This window comes from Neoarius graeffei, chromosome 19 (assembly GCF_027579695.1).
Source record: "Neoarius graeffei isolate fNeoGra1 chromosome 19, fNeoGra1.pri, whole genome shotgun sequence".
Taxonomy (NCBI): Eukaryota; Metazoa; Chordata; class Actinopteri; order Siluriformes; family Ariidae; genus Neoarius; species Neoarius graeffei.
The window spans coordinates 60709940-60729909 of NC_083587.1; positions in this window are offsets into that span (position 1 = coordinate 60709940).

The window sequence follows — 19970 nt, forward strand, 5'->3', positions numbered from 1 at the left end:
GCGAGATTTTGTTTGGCGCCCTATTGGAAGACCAAGTACATGCACTTACAATATAAAACAAACTACGAGCGAGAGTAAAGTGACACGATGGATGATAATTCGGGTTATGTGAGTACATTACCAGCTGCAGAAAGGGCACGGTATGTGGAGAAACTGGCTGTGATTGATGGGTTTGACCCATATGATAAGACTCGCGGCAAGGGAGAATGGAAACATAAGGAGGACCTGACACCAATTCTGCCATCTGTTTGCTACCCAGACATTGTAAACTATTTGTTGTTTACACCCAGTGCCTACACTGCTGATAACTTGAAAGCCTACAAAGGGCTACAGGCTTACAATTATGTTGTTAGTGGCTTGGTTCGTGGTATTACAGCTGTTATTAAGAATAACCTACACATAGTTATGGCCAAGGTAATCTTGTTGATATTTATCTTTTAATAATATATCTTTTCAGTTGAAAAATTAATACTTTTTGTTACTATTAAGGTATCCATAATTTAGGTTAATTTATCCAAATTATACATATGTATTTATGATATATGCCTACACAACAACTATGCTTTATTTATATAATAGGAGGGACAGCAAGCCCCAAACCATCCTAAATTATTATTATTATTATTATTATTATTAAATTGTAGAAGTCTGGGAGGCTTGCTCCTCATCCAGTTATCAACTTGGGGCCAATTTAGCATGTTTTAAATCTGAATTTCTTGCGTTTGCTTACCTCAAAGTGTCCGCAGATCATGCACAGACTTATCCATTATATCCACAGTTTTTGCCAAGTCTCACACAGGTTTCTTTCAAGTCTACTGTTGGGCCAATAAATCATAAATAAAACAGCTCAGATTTGTTTAAGTCATTTGCCACTCCACTTTATTCTCATGGGTTCACATACCGCTGCCGTTATTTCCCCCTAATCATGAGTTTGTTGGTCTTCCAAAATGTCGCAGGGTCTGTTTACTTCCGGTTTCGGGTGACGTCAGTGAAATCCCTCTATTGCTTTTTTGTCACATTGGAAAATAATCAAATTCAGGATGGTAAAAGTAACTCCACTTCATCACACCAACATGCTTTTGATTGTTTTGCTACAACAGCACACCCATAACTGTTTTATTCCTTATGTAAAACATAGTCTAACAAAATGCATCCTTGGGAACAATCCAACCCATCCTCAAACAATATTCTAGTGTCTAGGAGTACGCTATTCCAAAACAATACGGAAAGCCACATTTCCATTTTGAAGAGGATAAAACACATTTTTGTAACCGTTCACAGTTTTTAAATGGTTCTGTATTTTTAGCACCTCCAATCATTTTAACCTTCACAAGTGACCTTTAATAAACTGTTGTCTGGTGCCTCATTAATATTCATAAGCTTATTCCTGATGATCATTGACATTTATTAGTTGACTCACACAAGTTAAAAAAAAAAAAAAGTCTGTAATCCCCCAATTGTACGTTTATGCCCTGGATTCTGATGCAGAATGTGTAGAACCATAATACGTTTATCAGCAGAAGTTGATTTTGTCATAGAACTGGGACCGTATATGTACCTCTTTGGCCCCAAAAGGTACACGTAGCTACCTTGAGGTCCAATAATGAGCCCTAGGGGGACCACACAAGAAAAGAAGGTTCATAGGTTTTATGTTTCCTGCCTTTTCCATATGTTTTATGCTTTTATTACTTCCACCAAGAAGGTTATGTTTTCAGTGCAGTTTGATTGCTTGCCTGTTTGTTTGTCTGACTGTAAGCAGGATTGTACAAAACTGATTGACTTGAATTCCATGAATCTTGGTGGAACCATGAAGCATGGGTCAAGGAAACTTGGTGTAGTATGAGTCAAGAAAGAACCCATTAAATTTTGGAGTGCATCCGAGTTCCTGGGCATATCCAGGAATTTATTGTCACTTTCACAAATGTGGTGAGATACAGTATTTATATATAGTGACAAAACATAACCAGTGTAGAAATATGATAATTCCATATCACAACCCACATTCTTGCACTCTCAGAAATAAAGTACATTACGGGGCGTTGTGGCTTAGGTGGATAAGATGTCATACCATAAATCCGGGGACCTGAGTTTGATTCCGGCCTGAGGTAATTTCCCGATCCCTCCCCGTCTCTCTCTCCCACTCATTTCCTGTCTCTACACTGTCCTATCCAATAATAAAGGTGAAAAAAGCCCAAAAAATATCTTAACCTCCTAGGGCCTAGCAGTCACATACGTGGACAGCACTTTTTAGAAATTCAGAACAAGAATCCACATATGTGGACATACTTTTTCTCAAAAAGTACATCTTATCAAAGATGATGCTTAGTTTTTATTCTAATCAGGTTCTAATAAGCCCAAATAGCAAAAAGAAATAAAAAAAATGCATGTAAAAAAAACAGCTTGGGTCTTAGGAGGTTAAAAATAAATAAAGTACATTATTGTACCTTTAGGGGTACACTGGCTTGTCACTGGGGCAGGACCCTCTAAGGTACTTATTTGTACCCTTTATATATTGCTTGGGACCATATATGTACCTTTTTGGCCCTAAAAAGGTACACATAGCGACCTTGAGATCTAATAATGAGCCCAAGGGGGTACATTACTGTACTGTAGACTGTACCTTGGGGGACAGAAATGGACTCCTATTGTATCTCTACTTCTAACAGTGCAGCATTTAGTCCATGTGAATGGAAACTTGATGTTTTCCAGCCCTTGGTTTGGTTCTTTCTTGAGGAAGGTCAGAACGCAAACAACTGTTCCAACTGCAGTGAGACAGTGATTCGACTCTGAATCGACTCACCTTCTGGGAATGAATCAAACACACCATGGGTTTTGGGTTGCAGCATTGTTTGGAGATGTGACCTGCTAAGCTGCAAACTGAGTCAAAGTTATGACTCTAATGCCATGTGTTCTGGAGATTTGGACCAACAAACAAGCCAAAAAAAAAAGCTGGATGTGAGTCATAAAATGTTTGAAACTTAATTTGAGACTTTTACACACCATTGGCAAAGCCAAGACCTTTTTCATTGCTGTTTTTTTTTTTAAATTATTATTTTCTGACCAAAGAATGGATGAGTCCTACACACTCTTCAGCCCCCATTCTTTTTTTTTTGGCTCTTCTGTTCATTTATTGTCCTTTCATGCCTATTAGTCTCATCGAGTCTGTAATTACTTTCAGTATTTCAGCCTGGTTTGGGTCACTATCTAACATCCATCGCAACCCACTAAACAAACTCAAAACATTGAGCAGTAATATAATTGTAATGGAGCAGGAACCACTTATCAGTATCTACAACAGAAGGACTAAAAGGGACACAAATAGCCTTGGAAGTCTCACATGCGTACACACACACACCATAGTCAATAGTGTCTTTTACCTTCAGCCCAGAGATACAGATCACTCACCTTCAGGACTAAGAGAGCCATGTCAAGTGTTATGCCTCCATCCATTTGACTCATAAATGGTGACTCATAAAATTTTTTAACACTCTTTCAATTATTCGTTGTTTTTTTTTTTAAATCATGTGTTATTTATTGTGCTTTGCAAGATTTATTTGCCACTGTTAATTGTTCCATGGAGTATGTTGGATGTGATGTGATCATGTGTGTGGTGGTGGTGGGGGTTAAGTAAATCAGATACACATTGATGCTTTTCATGAATGAAGTTCGTGATGGAAAAATAAAATTCTTTAAGTGAATGAAAATAGTTTGTTTACTGCTTCAAAATCAGAGCAAAAGTTTTAACTCTTGGTTTGTTTGCTATTTGTTTGGTTTCACACTGCACACAATGAAGCCTGTTCATGTGTCAGAAAAAAAAAAAAATCTTTTCCCAAATTCATTGTGTGTGAGAAATCACAATGACCACAGAGAACATCGAGCCAGCGTTAAATAAATAAATAATTAGTTTAAAATATTTTGAGAATGCAGCCAGGGTTTGCTTTGTGTTTTATTTCAGGGCTGCGTTCAAACAGATGAAACACTATGTACGGTACTATGTGAAGCAACATGCAGCAATTGAAACACAAGTAGTTTATTTTGCTGGATTCAGCCTCGACAAACAGTAATAGGCATAAAAGTGTTCTTAGCAGACGTAAAACCATACTGCATACCTTTTGACGACACGTTGCTGTTCCAAACCTCATCAAATGATATGAGTGTTTTGATATGCTGCATCTAACCACAATGGAAATTTTGTTCTTTAGACTTATCTTGAGTCTGAGTTTGGTTGACGTTTGCTAGCAAGCTTTAGGTCATTAAAAACCGGTTCTTAACTTTTCTTGAGTTATCCTTACTTACATTGTGTATTCATTGCAACCATGACCCAATCACAGTAGGGTATGAAAAAACAATGACGACAACAAACAATGAATATATGACCCATAGAGATCTTGCATGTGACGTCACAGCCGATCCAGATTGTAACAGACGCCATCTTGTCGGTCAAACGCCATATTTCTGCCTTCTACTTCTGGTTCTACTTCTACCTTTTCTTCTGGAAAACCCTACTATATACAATTCTACTACAACGGCTGCGGCTACAAGCTCTCCCTACCTGTGCACGTTTTTTTATGGTTTTTGTGTGTATTTGTGACCCCTCACCGGATCCAGGGACACATGTCGGCCGAAACGAATCCGAGATAATCGCAAAAGAAGCATTTTTTTTCGAAATTTGTGATTTTTGTTTTTTTCCATCATGTGCAAGTTGAGATCTTGAAGAATGCAATCAGTATTTCAGATAATAGATTGTTTTGTTGGAAAAGCATACATTTTTTGTTGCAAATTGTCTCGTTTTTGTCAGGACTGTAGCCTGCTGGGGGGTGTGGGTAAATTACCATATGGGCCATTCACATGATGATTTAAGTCTTTTTTTTTTTTTCGCGAATCAGCTGTATGATACGAGCTGAGCGCATGGCTACTTAACTGCATACAGGCGTGTGATTTCACTATGGAATGAGTTACTAAACAGAGCGCAGAGGAGCCCCGCAAAGCAAACAGACGCACGGTATTTACATCGGAGATAACCATTTCTAGCAAAAAAAACCGCAACCTCGTTTTCCAGATTGAATGGAATACTTGAATGATCGGATGATACATGGACCATTCTAGGACTACATTCCATCAGAGGCATTGATGTGTGCAAGGCACCGTTTCTCTTTCTGATGGGGTAAGTTTATTAATCTAAGGCTGTGTGGTTATTTTTGCGTGTAACGGAGAGTGTTGTGGTTTGGTTAAGCCTAGGTCACAACCGGACATACGATTTTTTGGCCGTGTGATTTTTGGCGTTTCCCAAATCGCTGCGTTTTTTTTTTTTTCATGGAGAAAGACGCGCGTTGGCCGTAAGTTTGTCTTGCAACCTGAAAAAAACGTAAGCACCCGTAGAGTTTGTTTGACATGACAAAGAACCTCTGCAGCCGGTCTGCGGCTCGAAAATCAGCACATCACACGCGTGCTCTCGTGCTTTTCACACGCGCGCTCTTGTGCGTTTCATGCGCGCTCTCCGTGTGTTTCTTGCGTTTTTTGCATGTAGACCGGCCGTAGGAGCGCGTACTGTACGGCCGGTTGTGACCGAGGCTTTACATGAAACTAGTGTTGTGTTAGTTGTGTCATCATTGTGCTATCTTTCTTTCTTACGGTGTGAGTAATTTTTCAACCACAAAACGTTAAAGTATACTTTAGGACTTATTTTTGTACTTCATAATTGTGTTGGGCATACTTTGCATGGAAGGAAAATTGACGTGATGATCTTTGTTTACATGAAAGTAGTATTGTGCTAGCTAGTAGGGGGTAGGGCTTTCCTTAATGTCATGCAAATGAGCACCATTATGTGCCCGCCCTGCACCCAGAGTAGCTGAGATGGAAAACTTTGAGGGCGATTTTCTCCCTTTCCTGTTTTAAGAGCACTTTCAAAAGGCCACACATTCTTCAAATATTGTCAGATCTCCACATGGAAGGCATCATTGGAAAGCTTAGAAACTGTACTTTCTGAATCTGTCAATAACTCAAAATGCCCCCAGGCAGACATGTGTCCCTGGATTCTGTGATCTGCCACATTTTTGCATGTTGTTCGTCTGTACCGGACTTCAATATCCACTACAACCATATGGACTTACTGGACATTGGTTTCCAGCAGAAAATGACGGTTTGTAGCGATTCCCATCGCATGCACAACATTCCGGATGAGATAGTGAGACCAGCGGGGTCTCCGTGGATTGTTATCGGGTCTGGCAGGCGAAGGAGGCGGTGCCGGGAGAGGGAGCAAAAGCAAGGCTGCAGGCAGAGCCGGCCTGTTGACTAAGCTCAAAAAACAGCCACTCAAATCTCCACTGCCAAGCCTCTACCTCTCCAACGCCAGATCCATGGTAAACAAGACAGACGATTTGGAATTACAGCTGGAATTACCTTATTCTATTCTATTCTATTCTATTCTATAATCGGCTGGTCAGTGCTATACTCAATACTTAAGTGACTTACCCGTCCAATGAGGATTGTTATTTTCTTGTTTGCAAGATGCCACATCTGAGGGCGGCTGACAAATCCTGAATTTCTGTAAAGATAACTGTCCAGAGATTTATAAGCACGCAGTGCTTCACCACTGAACAGTGAGGGAAAGTTAATGAGGTAATTATACACGTCTGGGTATTCCACCTCTGGCAGTTCAATATCCACTGACACGGTCGTGAAAACTACGTCCGGTAAGCGATAAGGGTCACTAATCTGTAGGTCGTTTATTTTAGACATATACCTAATTATCTGTTCATTAGAAAAATGAGCCGTGTAGTCCGTCGGTTGAAATTGATCCATTCTGTACACGAGTGCAGCAGTATTCAGCTGTGTTTTTTACCGACAAGATGGCGGCTGTTTACATTCCGGTCACGTGACTGCAGTTTCCATTAAACTTTTTTTATTGTCATAGAACACACTTCAAATTTAAAATTGCAAGTGTTTTCAAACCTCAAACCTGTATGACTTTGTGTTTATTAAAATAAATAAATAAATAAGCATTAAACTGGGCAATCTATTAACAGAATTGATGATAACAGAGTTGACATTTTTCCACCATTTTGTGTCTTAACTCCACAACTGCAAACTAGCTACCATATGTCACGTACAGTATAAAAACAGAATTTTATGGATTTTAATCATATTATTGGTTTTCTTTTTAAATGAGTGACAGATTCACTCTGATATCACAATAACAGATTTGATGAATAATTAACCTCCTGTTGGTGTAAAATCTTCAACATTTTGTTCAAATTAACAGGAGAAGAAACATATAACTAACTCACTGCCTTTCTGAAGTTTCCCGCCAGAGGAAGTGACATCACTCGGTACAGGTGTCATACGTATTATTAAAACTCTTTGTGGATTTTATGCAGTTTTGCAACAGAGTTGACAAGAGCATTGGGACAGATAAAAAAAATATATTTTTTTATGACTGAAATTTCACATAATACAGAAAATAGACTTTATGTGCAATTGATTTTATAACAGTTAATAGAATACGCCCCCCCCCCCCCCAAAAAAAAAAAAAAAAAACATTGTCAGACTGAATCTCTTCCTGTTTATTCGAGCTGAATGGATGAATCAGGAGTTGAAGACAGCCAATTATGTGGGGAGATGGGTGGGAGTCATTTAGTTAATGTTCTATGGATAAATTGGGTCTAAAATGTACATCAAGCATTGCTTTTGGTGAAAGTTTGTCATAATTAGATTTCTTTTGTGAAAAATAACAAAAGGTTTATCTCAGAGACACAAAATGTACCCCGAATTCTAGAATGACCCACATGTATTTCCTGGGAGTCATAGAAAAAGTGTGTGTTTTGAGTCATTTTAAGAATTCTTGAAGAATTTCTCCCAATTTCTTTGTACAACGATCAAAATATATATTTAAAAAAAATCATACTTTTACAAAACACCCTTTTCAAAGTCAATATCAATTACAGCAGTTAAGCAGTTCGCTATAATGAAATTATTATCTCTCACATCCTTCCGCACAAATGACCAATTAGTTGGACACATTTTCTTTTGATTTGATTCTCATTGCTTCTTATTCTTATTGATTGTTACTGGAGAACACAAGGAGGAAAAAAAAACAGCACATTTTTTCATCCTGAACAAGTCAGCCTTTCATTTGTAATTCAGAGCTTTCTAAGACCTGGTGTGTCTAATGGTCTTGCTCAGAGAATTTCACAGCCTTCCCATTATCAGACAGATAATGCTAATGTATTCAGCATGTCATTTCACTCGTGCTGTGTACACAGATGCCCTTTTCCTGTTTAGGTAAATGGCAAAAAGTCCAGGCAGTGAACATGGCAGTCCAGAAAAACACCAAGCGTGAAAGCACATAATGGGGAATGGGATTGTATTTTATGGAAACGAGAATGTGCACAGTGAGAAATTTCCTGTTAAAAAAAAACTTATGAAAAGTAGAATATACAGGGGCGGCACGGTGGTGTAGTGGTTAGCGCTGTCGCCTCACAGCAAGAAGGTCCAGGTTCGAGCCCCGTGGCTGGCGAGGGCCTTTCTGTGTGGAGTTTGCATGTTCTCCCCGTGTCCGCGTGGGTTTCCTCCGGGTGCTCCGGTTTCCCCCACAGTCCAAAGACATGCAGGTTAGGTTAACTGGTGACTCTAAATTGAGCGTAGGTGTGAATGTGAGTGTGAATGGTTGTCTGTGTCTATGTGTCAGCCCTGTGATGACCTGGCGACTTGTCCAGGGTGTACCCCGCCTTTCGCCCGTAGTCAGCTGGGATAGGCTCCAGCTCGCCTGCGACCCTGTAGAACAGGATAAAGCGGCTACAGATAATGAGATGAGATGAGAATATACAGGATTATGTTCCGAGTTCAGATTATGCATATATGCTGATGTGTGCCAGATGAGAAACCGAACCTAAGTGGTTGAATTTTCAGCACTCAGAAACTCATCACTTCCTGAAGAGCCTGAACAGATGTTCATATCAGCTGTTTCTTTATTTATCCTCCTGGATTTTGAGTTTAAGAGGATAGCGCTTGGCAGCATTCAGGTAAACATTGATTACCTCACCCAAGACGGAGTCCACCAGGGGGTGAGGTATTGTTTTCGGTGGGGTTTCTTTGTTTTTTTTTTTTTATTAGCAACATTACGGAAAAACAGCTGGACTTTCAGCTGGACTGTTTCATGACCGGCTTCATGAAACTTTCAGGATAGATGGGCATTGGTCTCAAATAGAATCTCCAACATTTTGAGGGTCATCCAGTCAAGGTCAAGGTCACCAAAAAGGTCAAAATCGGTTTTGGTGCAAATGGTGTCCCAATGTCCCGAATGTGTCCCAGATCACTCCATACTCACTACATAGTGGACTATATAGTCAGGTCACTATTTTGTAGTGCTGTCTGAATGTATAGTGAGCATTATTACACCCTATATACCGGTAGTGCACTCAAAGTATCTCACAATGCATCATGAAAAGTAGTGCCGCGGCAAAGAAGAAGTTTTATCATTTAATCAATGAGCTCACTATATAGTCCTCTATATAGTAATTCCCTATATAGTGAGTAGGGCGTAGTGAACAAGTGAGTAATTTAGGACACAGCGTTTGTAATCAATCAGCACTTATCCTGATCAAGTTTGATTACCCATTCTATTTATTGATAAACTTCGGAACTAATCAGAACTAGAGACGAAATAAGAGAAACCTCGTTATAACTTCATAGTATCAGAAGATAATCAACAGATAAAAAGATAAACAAAATTCACCTTATGGTTTGCCAAGGCTACTGATTTGATATCAAGTGTGGTGTTTATTGTAAGAATATTTACCTTTTGATTATCACAGCTTTGGTTTGGTTCTCCTGAAAGGTCAAATGAAAGGTTTTGTAATTTTTTTTAGCTTTTTGGCAGATATTTAGAGTCTTTACACAACACTTATGAAATAAAATGTTCTCATTCGTATTAGTGACCTTGAAAGAACGGAGGCCACACTTGTGAGATTGAATCAGTTGTTATAAAGCTAAAATACGTGCTACTGGGTGAGGTTTGTTTTGCCTGGCAATGCTTTTTTTTTTTTTTAGATATAAAGGACGTTAGTTAGTGGTGGAAAACACTTGAGTAATTCTTGTAATTTGTTGCTATATTCAGTGATTAACAACAGATGAGCCAACAAACCACTACTGGTGCTAATGAGTTAATGAACTGCTAACAAGCTAGCAAATTGCTTTTATAGAGCAAGGTCCACCTCAAGGAAGGGATATAGGCATATCAGGTGAAAATACAAATTCAATCCAAATTGCTTGAAACTGCTCTCATTGAATTCAGAATTGAATGCAACACAACATACTTTTTTTCAGAATTAAAATTTGTTGATCTGTTCTTGAGATATTACAAATGAAAGACTGAAAAAAAGAATGCCTTAATTTTTCAGAAAACTGCTGTAATAATCTGTGCGAGGATCACGTGCTCCAAAATGGGCTTCATTAACCAATGGGATCAAATGTTTTTTCTTATTAACTTTTTTAGTTTTCAAACTATTTACCTGGAAATTTGGAGGCACATATGGTTGTGTACTGAATAGAAAGTTTGAAAAAAAAAATAGTAAAAACAAATTATGTAAATTAGTATTTAATTCATTCTGCTAATTAGGTAAAAACAGTAAATCATAATAAAAGATTATTTCTATTTCCCTCTTTGTGCTCTGTAGGCCTTTGTGTTTCTCAAAAATAGGGCGTACTAGTGTTTATATGAAAGAATATAAATGATTATTTCGATGAATATTCACAGCTTTCAAGGCGAACCTTGAAAAACTGTGTGAGCCACATCCAATAAACAATTCGTATTCACTGAACTGAAATTGACGCTCGCGTTTCTGACTTCCGGTTTTTTAAACTATCATTCTGACCACTAAGATCTCAACATTTTTCATCAAAACAACTCCAGTTATATTCATCTCATCTCATTATCTCTAGCCGCTTTATCCTTCTACAGGGTCGCAGGCAAGCTGGAGCCTATCCCAGCTGACTACGGGCAAAAGGCGGGGTACACCCTGGACAAGTCGCCAGGTCATCACAGGGCTGACACATAGACACAGACAACCATTCACACTCATACCTAAGGTCAATTTAGAGTCACCAGTTAACCTAACCTGCATGTCTTTGGACTGTGGGGGAAACCGGAGCACCCGGAGGAAACCCACGCGGACACGGGGAGAACATGCAAACTCCACACAGAAAGGCCCTCGCCGGCCCCGGGGCTCGAACCCAGGACCTTCTTGCTGTGAGGCGACAGCACTAACCACTACACCACCATGCCGCCCCAGTTATATTCTAAAATAGTTATTTATTTACATGAATCAGTTTGATTTGAACAAATAAGTAGGTAAAGCTATGAAAACTCACTTCAAAGTCTCCCGTGAATCCTAACATCAAAACTATCAGAGGGAAAATTTTGATGAATCCTTCATCAGAAACAGTGAGAGCGAGAGAACATCCCTATAAATGAAAGTTATCTGATTGATATTGATGAATAATCCAGTGGGAAACCGGTCAGAAGAGAGAGAGAGAGAGAGAGAGAGAGAGAGAGAGCCTGACCACTTTCCCATGACTCAAAAAGAACAGCACCAGCAGTTTCCCGACGTCCCGCGAGCAGAGTTTTTACTCTGTTGTACCGACTTCAACCTGCCGTTACTCCCAAAGTACTGAACAGATCTTAACCAGATACATTTCTTTGGAAAGCAGAGATTATAAGCTTTTTAATGATAGTATTCACAAATATTCAAGTTTTATTCAATGACAGATTTGGAAACTTAGATGAGCATCTGCATGGACAATTTTCACAGCACTTTCAGCGAGCGTCTGATATGGCTATATATAGGGTACATTTCTAGAAAGTATTGAATCAGAATGTAAAGATTTGCACATGCATGAAAAAAGGAATTGTCTTTCTTTTCTTTTTTTTAGATATATGATCATATTGTGTCTCATCTCATCTCATTATCTCTAGCTGCTTTATCCTGTTCTACAGGGTCGCAGGCAAGCTGGAGCCTATCCCAGCTGACTACGGGCGAAAGGCGGGGTACACCCTGGACAAGTCGCCAGGTCATCACAGGGCTGACACATAGACACAGACAACCATTCACACTCACATTCACACCTATGCTCAATTTAGAGTCGCCAGTTAACCTAACCTGCATGTCTTTGGGCTGTGGAGGAAACCGGAGCACCCGGAGGAAACCCATGCGGACACGGGGAGAACATGCAAACTCTGCACAGAAAGGCCCTCGCCGGCCATGGGGCTCGAACCCGGACCTTCTTGCTGTGAGGCGACAGCGCTAACCACTACACCACCGTGCCGCCCATATTGTGTCTGATTGATAGAAATTTGTTTGGCATGCTTGAAACTGGTACCGGCTGTTTTGATTGCTACTTGTTTTGGTTAGTTAAATCCTTGAGATGTATCCTCGCTCGCACTTTCTGCTCTCTGCTTAACAAAGGTGACTTTGACCAGTAATGTCTTTCTTCTTTTCATAAGACGATGATCCTGACGGGTGACATAATGGTACATCATGCCTTTCTTCTTTCATGCAGTAGTGTAGTCTAAACCAGTGATGTAATTCTTCATCACCTATTTATATTATACATAGATAACTCAGCTTCATCAATCACATCATCATCATCATCATCATCATCCAATCCCATAGCTATTACACACTCTTGAACGTGAATATGTCCTCATATTTGTCCTCCAATAAACTGAGAAACATCTCTGAGCAGCCGTGTCTGTCTCACTGACTGTTTGCGCCTGGATCGATCTGTGAGGCAGAATCTCTTAGGCGGCAGAGGTCAATATTCCTAGATCATACTTTGTCAATTCAAGATCAAAACCCAACAATGTCCAAGCCACTAAGGGGCAGGATGCAAAAGCTCAGAAACACATATATTTTGCTTTTAAGGGACACTTTAAGTATACTTTCTGAGTACGTATTCCACACCAGGTATTAAAGGGCATATTCTGGACCAATTTTGTGTGTGTTTTTTTTTAATATGAAAGTACACTACTGTTCAAAAGTTTGGGGTCACCCAGACAATTTTGTGTTTTCCATGAAAAGTCACACTTTTATTTACCACCATAAGTTGTAAAATGAATAGAAAATATAGTCGAGACATTTTTCTGGCCATTTTGAGCATTTAATCGACCCCACAAATGTGATGCTCCAGAAACTCAATCTGCTCAAAGGAAGGTCAGTTTTATAGCTTCTCTAAAGAGCTCAACTGTTTTCAGCTGTGCTAACATGATTGTACAAGGGTTTTCTAATCATCCATTAGCCTTCTGAGGCAATGAGCAAACACACTGTACCATTAGAACACTGGAGTGAGAGTTGCTGGAAATGGGCCTCTATACACCTATGGAGATATTGCACCAAAAACCAGACATTTGCAGCTAGAATAGTCATTTAGCACATTAGCAATGTATAGAGTGGATTTCTGATTAGTTTAAAGTGATCTTCATTGAAAAGAACAGTGCTTTTCTTTCAAAAATAAGGACATTTCAAAGTGACCCCAAACTTTTGAACGGTAGTGTACGGTATGTCCCTTTACACACTCATCCAGAAGGGTAATTTTGCACAAGGCCATCTGTCTACAGCAGAAAAAAATAAAATAACAAAGCGTGTCTGGAAAAATCCCAAGGGAGTCTGGAGCCAGATTCGTGACGTCACCTGCGGAAGCGCCAGCAGGCTGCGCAAGCTTTGCACGGTTTCAGCGCACAGCCTGTGTAGACCAAGCGCTCCCATTTCTCTCTCATTGTCCGGTCTTTTGGAAAACGATGAGTACTACCGGTAATCCCATCAAGATTGGCGTTGCTACACCCTCCTATGATACATCTGTTAACCATTTTAATAATTACGTGATAACGTTGAAGAAATTTGCAGAAAACCACCAGGTCGTTTTCTCATAAACAAACCAGCGCTGACGTAGGATTCAGAGGGAGGTGTCCCACAGATGACGTCATGAAAGTCAATGTTTCCCGGGAAATTCAAATGCAAAGTTTTTTCAGAGGCGGACCAATTCACCTCAAATGGCTTGATTTCAACTGAATTTTTCTGGTATTGTGCAAGGTGAAAAAAAAATGCAGAGAATGCAGAATGCTACAGATATTTGACCAAAGTTTAATATAAAATAAGAGAATTACATTGATCTTGCTCCTGAATTTACCCGTGATATGCCCTTTAATCCAGAACATCTGGAGACCTGCTGATGGACATATCTGTTGATCATGTTGAAATGAAGGGGCGGCACGGTGGTGTAGTGGTTAGCGCTGTCGCCTCACAGCAAGAAGGTCCGGGTTCGAGCCCCGTGGCCGGCGAGGGCCTTTCTGTGCGGAGTTTGCATGTTCTCCCCGTGTCCGCGTGGGTTTCCTCCGGGTGCTCCGGTTTCCCCCACAGTCCAAAGACATGCAGGTTAGGTTAACTGGTGACTCTAAATTGACCGTAGGTGTGAATGTGAGTGTGAATGGTTGTCTGTGTCTATGTGTCAGCCCTGTGATGACCTGGCGACTTGTCCAGGGTGTACCCCGCCTTTCGCCCGTAGTCAGCTGGGATAGGCTCCAGCTTGCCTGCGACCCTGTAGAACAGGATAAAGCGGCTAGAGATGATGAGATGTTGAAACGAAGAAATCATTTTGACACCAAGAAATCATGACACACATCACCAGTCATGAACTCTCACCTTTATACAGCAGCTTGAACAGAAAAAAAAAACCCTACATCTTCAGGATGTAGTTTTCAGGACTTTTCTTCTATTACTATTATGATGCCGAAATGAGGACCGTTGTATGACATCGTGTGATGTCACGTTATGTGTGCAGTTTCTGCCATTGTGAGGACTGAAGGGTGCACTGACTGTATTAGTGTTATTGTGTCTGTGCTTCATTACATTGAAGATGATTTATCATCGACAATTTGTAACCGACTAGAGTAATACCGTTAACACACTTCACTACATACAGTACACCTTTAATGTATTGTTCCTCCATTATGTTATGGGACAACATTATTTAAGCAGTAAGTCAAATTCAAATTTTCTTTGTCACATACACAGTCATACAGAGTACGACATGCGGTGAAATGCTTATTGCAATGCTCCGTAGGTCGTGAAGATGGGGGGCAGTAAAAAAAAAAAGGAGAGGGAGTAAAAAAAGAATAAGAATGTGATGATGGAGCGCTCTACAGAATATACACAATAGGCAGTGTGTGTGTGTGTATATATATATATATATATATATATATATATATAAAACTCTCCAATTTACATAATATACAGTGGGGCAAATACCTAGTGGCTGTCTGTTGTTGTCCTTTACTGTCTGTTATAGTCCTGATTAAGAGCCCGAATGGCCTGAGGGAAGAAGTTCCTCCTCATGCTCTCTGTGTTGGCCTTGATGGAGCAAAAGCACTTCCCTGACCTCAAGGGAAGTATTGTTCAAAGAGTATTTTGCTTGAGCTTGATCCCAGTCTTCAACTGGCCAGGTTGATTCATGTTCTTGGTTGACAGGTGTGGCCCTGATGTAGTATTCTGCTCTTGTAACCCATTTGCCTGAAAGTTCAGTGTGTGTTGAGATGCTTTTCTGCTCACCACTGGTGTCAAGAGTGGTTATTTGAGTTGGCACAGAATCATCAACAAGTGTTGCCAGGCAAAACAAACCTGGCCTGGCAGTGCTTATTTTATACCTGTATGTTGATAATGGTAATATTTCTCAATCATCAGCTGTCAGGTTATAGTTCTATGAAAATCCATGACCTTGAGTTTGACATTTCAAAAAGTCATTCAATGGTGCAAAATGAAAGCCCATATGGCACTTCCTATAAGTTGATAATGGTAAATATCTGTCTACCATCAACCATTTTCAAGTTACAGCCCTCTGAAAATCCACGACCTTGAGTTTAACCTTTCAAGGTCAAAGTTCATGGTGCCAAATGAAAGGCCATATAGGAGTTCCTATATGCTCATAATAGTAAACATTTGTTTATCGGCAACCATTTTTGAATTATAATGGAAAGTATGTTATTTTGATGGTAAGGTTGACCTTTCCGGGGCGGCACGGTGGTGTAGTGGTTAGCGCCGTCGCCTCACAGCAAGAAGGTCCGGGTTCGAGCCCCGTGGCCGGCGAGGGCCTTTCTGTGTGGAGTTTGCATGTTCTCCCCGTGTCCGCGTGGGTTTCCTCCGGGTGCTCCGGTTTCCCCCACAGTCCAAAGACATGCAGGTTAGGTTAACTGGTGACTCTAAATTGACCGTGAATGTGAGTGTGAATGGTTGTCTGTGTCTATGTGTCAGCCCTGTGATGACCTGGCGACTTGTCCAGGGTGTACCCCGCCTTTCACCCGTAGTCAGCTGGGATAGGCTCCAGCTCGCCTGCGACCCTGTAGAAGGATAAAGCGGCTAGAGATAATGAGATGAATGAGATGAGATCTATGGACCATTGCCCACCTACCTTGCAATTTTCAAGTCAGCCGTCTAGACACTAGATTGTTAACAGACAGACACACAAACAAACAAAACAAGTCGTGCAGAGCAAGAGACTTGAGAAAATCACAAAGAAACGGAAGTTATGGCTGGCTAGGTGTTTTTTTACAAGATTTAACCTTGGTGACCTTGAACCACCAAAAACTAATGATATCTTTGTGTGAGCCTAGTGAGTTGTCCAGTGCATTTTGGTGAATATTGGTCAAGAAGTGATGATGCTAGAGCACCAACAACAAACAAACAAACAAAAACAAACAAACAAATGGACAGATCAACATACTTGGAAACATCTCAGATTTTCGCAAGTAACAAAAAACAAGCCATACTGATTACAATACCTCGCCCCGCTTACTCCGTCATGGGCGAGACAACAACAACAACAACAACAGCAACAACAACACAGATCTGCATGATTTTATAATAATTTGCACCAATGCTACATGATTGGCTGATTGGATAATTGCATGAGTGAATGCAGTAAAGATGTTCACTGCTTTAATTACAAATTTGGTGAGTTTAAGTGAAATCAGCAATTCGGCTGAAAGTACACAAAGAGCAGGATCTGTTTTATCAGGTTTCTAGAAGGACCATTTATCCTCTTTTGAAGTAAATCGAGTCATTTGAGCTGTCTTTCACTTCTAGTTATTGTGCCCTCCATGATTAATGGCGGTCCTTGTAAAGATTAATGAAAAGGGTTCAAAAAAAAAAATCCACCTTTTGGTGAAGTCGCGTCATCTCATGCTAAAAAAAAAAAAAAAAAGGGAAAAATCCAGCTGTTGTATTCCCCTGAACTGGCAGGTAATGATGTGAGACACAGGCTTTATTCTCACGTTTTGGCTTTTCAGCTTTAACAGAAAGACTTTTTGTCTCACGCACACATGCTGTCTCTTCACTCTCCCTTTCCTTTTCACCGTTCTGTCATCGCTGAAACACACACACACACACACACACACACACACACACACACACATCACATCAGTTGACAAAGGTGTGATCACTTTGCCACTCACCTTCCCTAGCCCCGCCCTCCATTCACAGAGGCTTGACCACACCCCCGCTGCCACACCAACCTTTAATTGAAATAAATGTATTCAAATCCCTCATCATGAAAAAATTTTTCAGCAACAACAAGAAAAACACATCCCATTATTATTGGCACCCCTGGAAATTATAATGAGCACAATGTGAGATGAAGCGACTTCACAAAGGGTGGATTTTTTTTTTCTAACCCTTCTTATTAATCTTTACAAGGGGTGCCAATAATTGTAAAGGGCACTGTAAGTTAAGATTGTACAGCGAAGCCAGAAATTCAGTCTCAAACATGGCTCACAGAAAAAAGAAACATCTAGGAAAAACTGCGATGGAGATAAATGTGGAACACAGCTGGGCAATTCAAAATAACTACAGTTAAAAAAAATACTGAAAATGTTTAAAAAAACGAGAGAAAGTGTGTGTAGTCTGTCAGTGTTTCATATAGCTCTACCGTACATATTCACGGTACCTTCTGTGAAAACTGCCGCATCACTTCGTTTGTGCTCTTCTTCAGAAGTGCTGAGAAATCAAGCAGCGTTATTTACTCTCTTCATCTGTCTGTATCAGTCTGTCTTTCCCTTTTTCTTTCCCTTCTCCCTTCTGAGCTGTCACGTTTGATTCAGAATCCATTTCAATACCAGACTTGCACTCACACTCACACTCTCCAAGCTGGTAAGTAAGTTATAACGCACAGTGTGGCATGCTGTTGTAGGAAAACAATCAACAATGGGGTGGTGTGGTGTGAAACGAAGTTACTGATCCCACCCTGAAAGTGAATATTTTTCTACATCACTTCCTGAAGTGTTTTGTTTCTTGTATATCACAGTGATTTTCTGGTGATTACAATTTTTTTCGACAAAAATTGATGAATCGGTGACACTTTGTGCTTTTTATCCATTTATTGTTACATTTATTAACAGATCATTCACAGGGTCCTGCATATACAGGTTAATAAAATGTATAATTATTGTTATTCTATCCACATTCACTGGATATGAACAATCATGTGCTCTGATTGGCTGCTCTACTACTAAGCTATCAGCTCATATACTGTGAGTAGAGAAAAAAATGGTGGCACGTGTTACTGAACCAACCGAGGATGAAATAAAAACTCGACTCAAAAACAAAACCCAAAAAAATAAAAAAGCAACAAAATATGGAATGAAAGTATTTAATGGTCAGAGCATATCTTTTTTTATTTTTCAAGAATTATTATTATTATCGCATTTTTCACAAATTGCTCCTGTCATTTCGCCAGTTTGTTTACATTCTTCATCTTTAAGCATTAAAATTTGTTTCATTTTTTTAGTCTGGTTTGAAAGCTCAAAGAAGTTTGAAAATTACAGAACTGAAATGTCCAAGGAAGAATTAAATAAATATCTAAAGCTATTCTATACCTCAGCAAGACGGCACAAGCAACACTAAAGTAAATTCGTGCAGCTATCGATAGGTTCTTAAAAAGTCCGCCGAAGCAGAAATGACATTTTGTATAAAGTTTTTATTTATCAAATTTGCAAAAAATAAAAATTAAAATGCTCTGTTAAAATGCTCAGTGCTATGTGCCTTATTGGCTATCAGCTCATGTACAACTTGATTTTGTGGAATAACTGTTAATTATTCTGTCCTCATTCACTGGATATGAGCAATCGCACACTCTGATTGACTCCTCTACTACTAGGCTATCAGCTCATATACCGTGAGTAGAGAAAAACAAAATGGTGGCGCGTGTTGCTGAACCAACCGAGGACGAACTCAAAACTTGACTCGAAAGCAAAACCCCCAAAAATACAAAAAAGCAACAAAACATTGAATAAAAGTATTTAATGGTAAGAATGTATCTTTTTTATTTTTCAAGAATTATTACCGTATTATAGCAGCATTTTTCACAAATTGCTCCTGTCGTTTCGCCGCTTCGTTTACATTCTAAGCAGAAATTATTTTGTCGGACGTTTTGCATAAAGTTTTTATTTATCGAATTTGCAAAAATAAAAATGCTCTGTTTCTCAAAATCCAGTGAATGTGGATAGAATAAAACAGTTATTCCACTCAATCTCATTGTACATGGCTTATAGACAACTCGGTGCTACGCGCCTCGTCGGCTATCAGCTCATGTACGATTAGATTTCATGGAATAAAGAAAATATTGGCTGGCTTTTTTCATCGTATAGAGATCTTGCATGTGACGTCACAGCCGATCCAGATTGTGACAGACGCCATCGTGTCGGTCAAACGCCATATTCCGCCTTCTACTTCTGGTTTTACTTCTGCTTTTACTTCTACCTTTTCTTCTGGAAAACCCTACTATATACAATTCTACTACAACGGCTGCGGCTACAAGCTCTCCCTACCTGTGCACGTTTTTTATGTTTTTTGTGTGTATTTTTGCGTGTTGTTCATCTGTACTGGTCTTCAATATCCACTACAACTGTATGGACTTACTGGACATTGGTT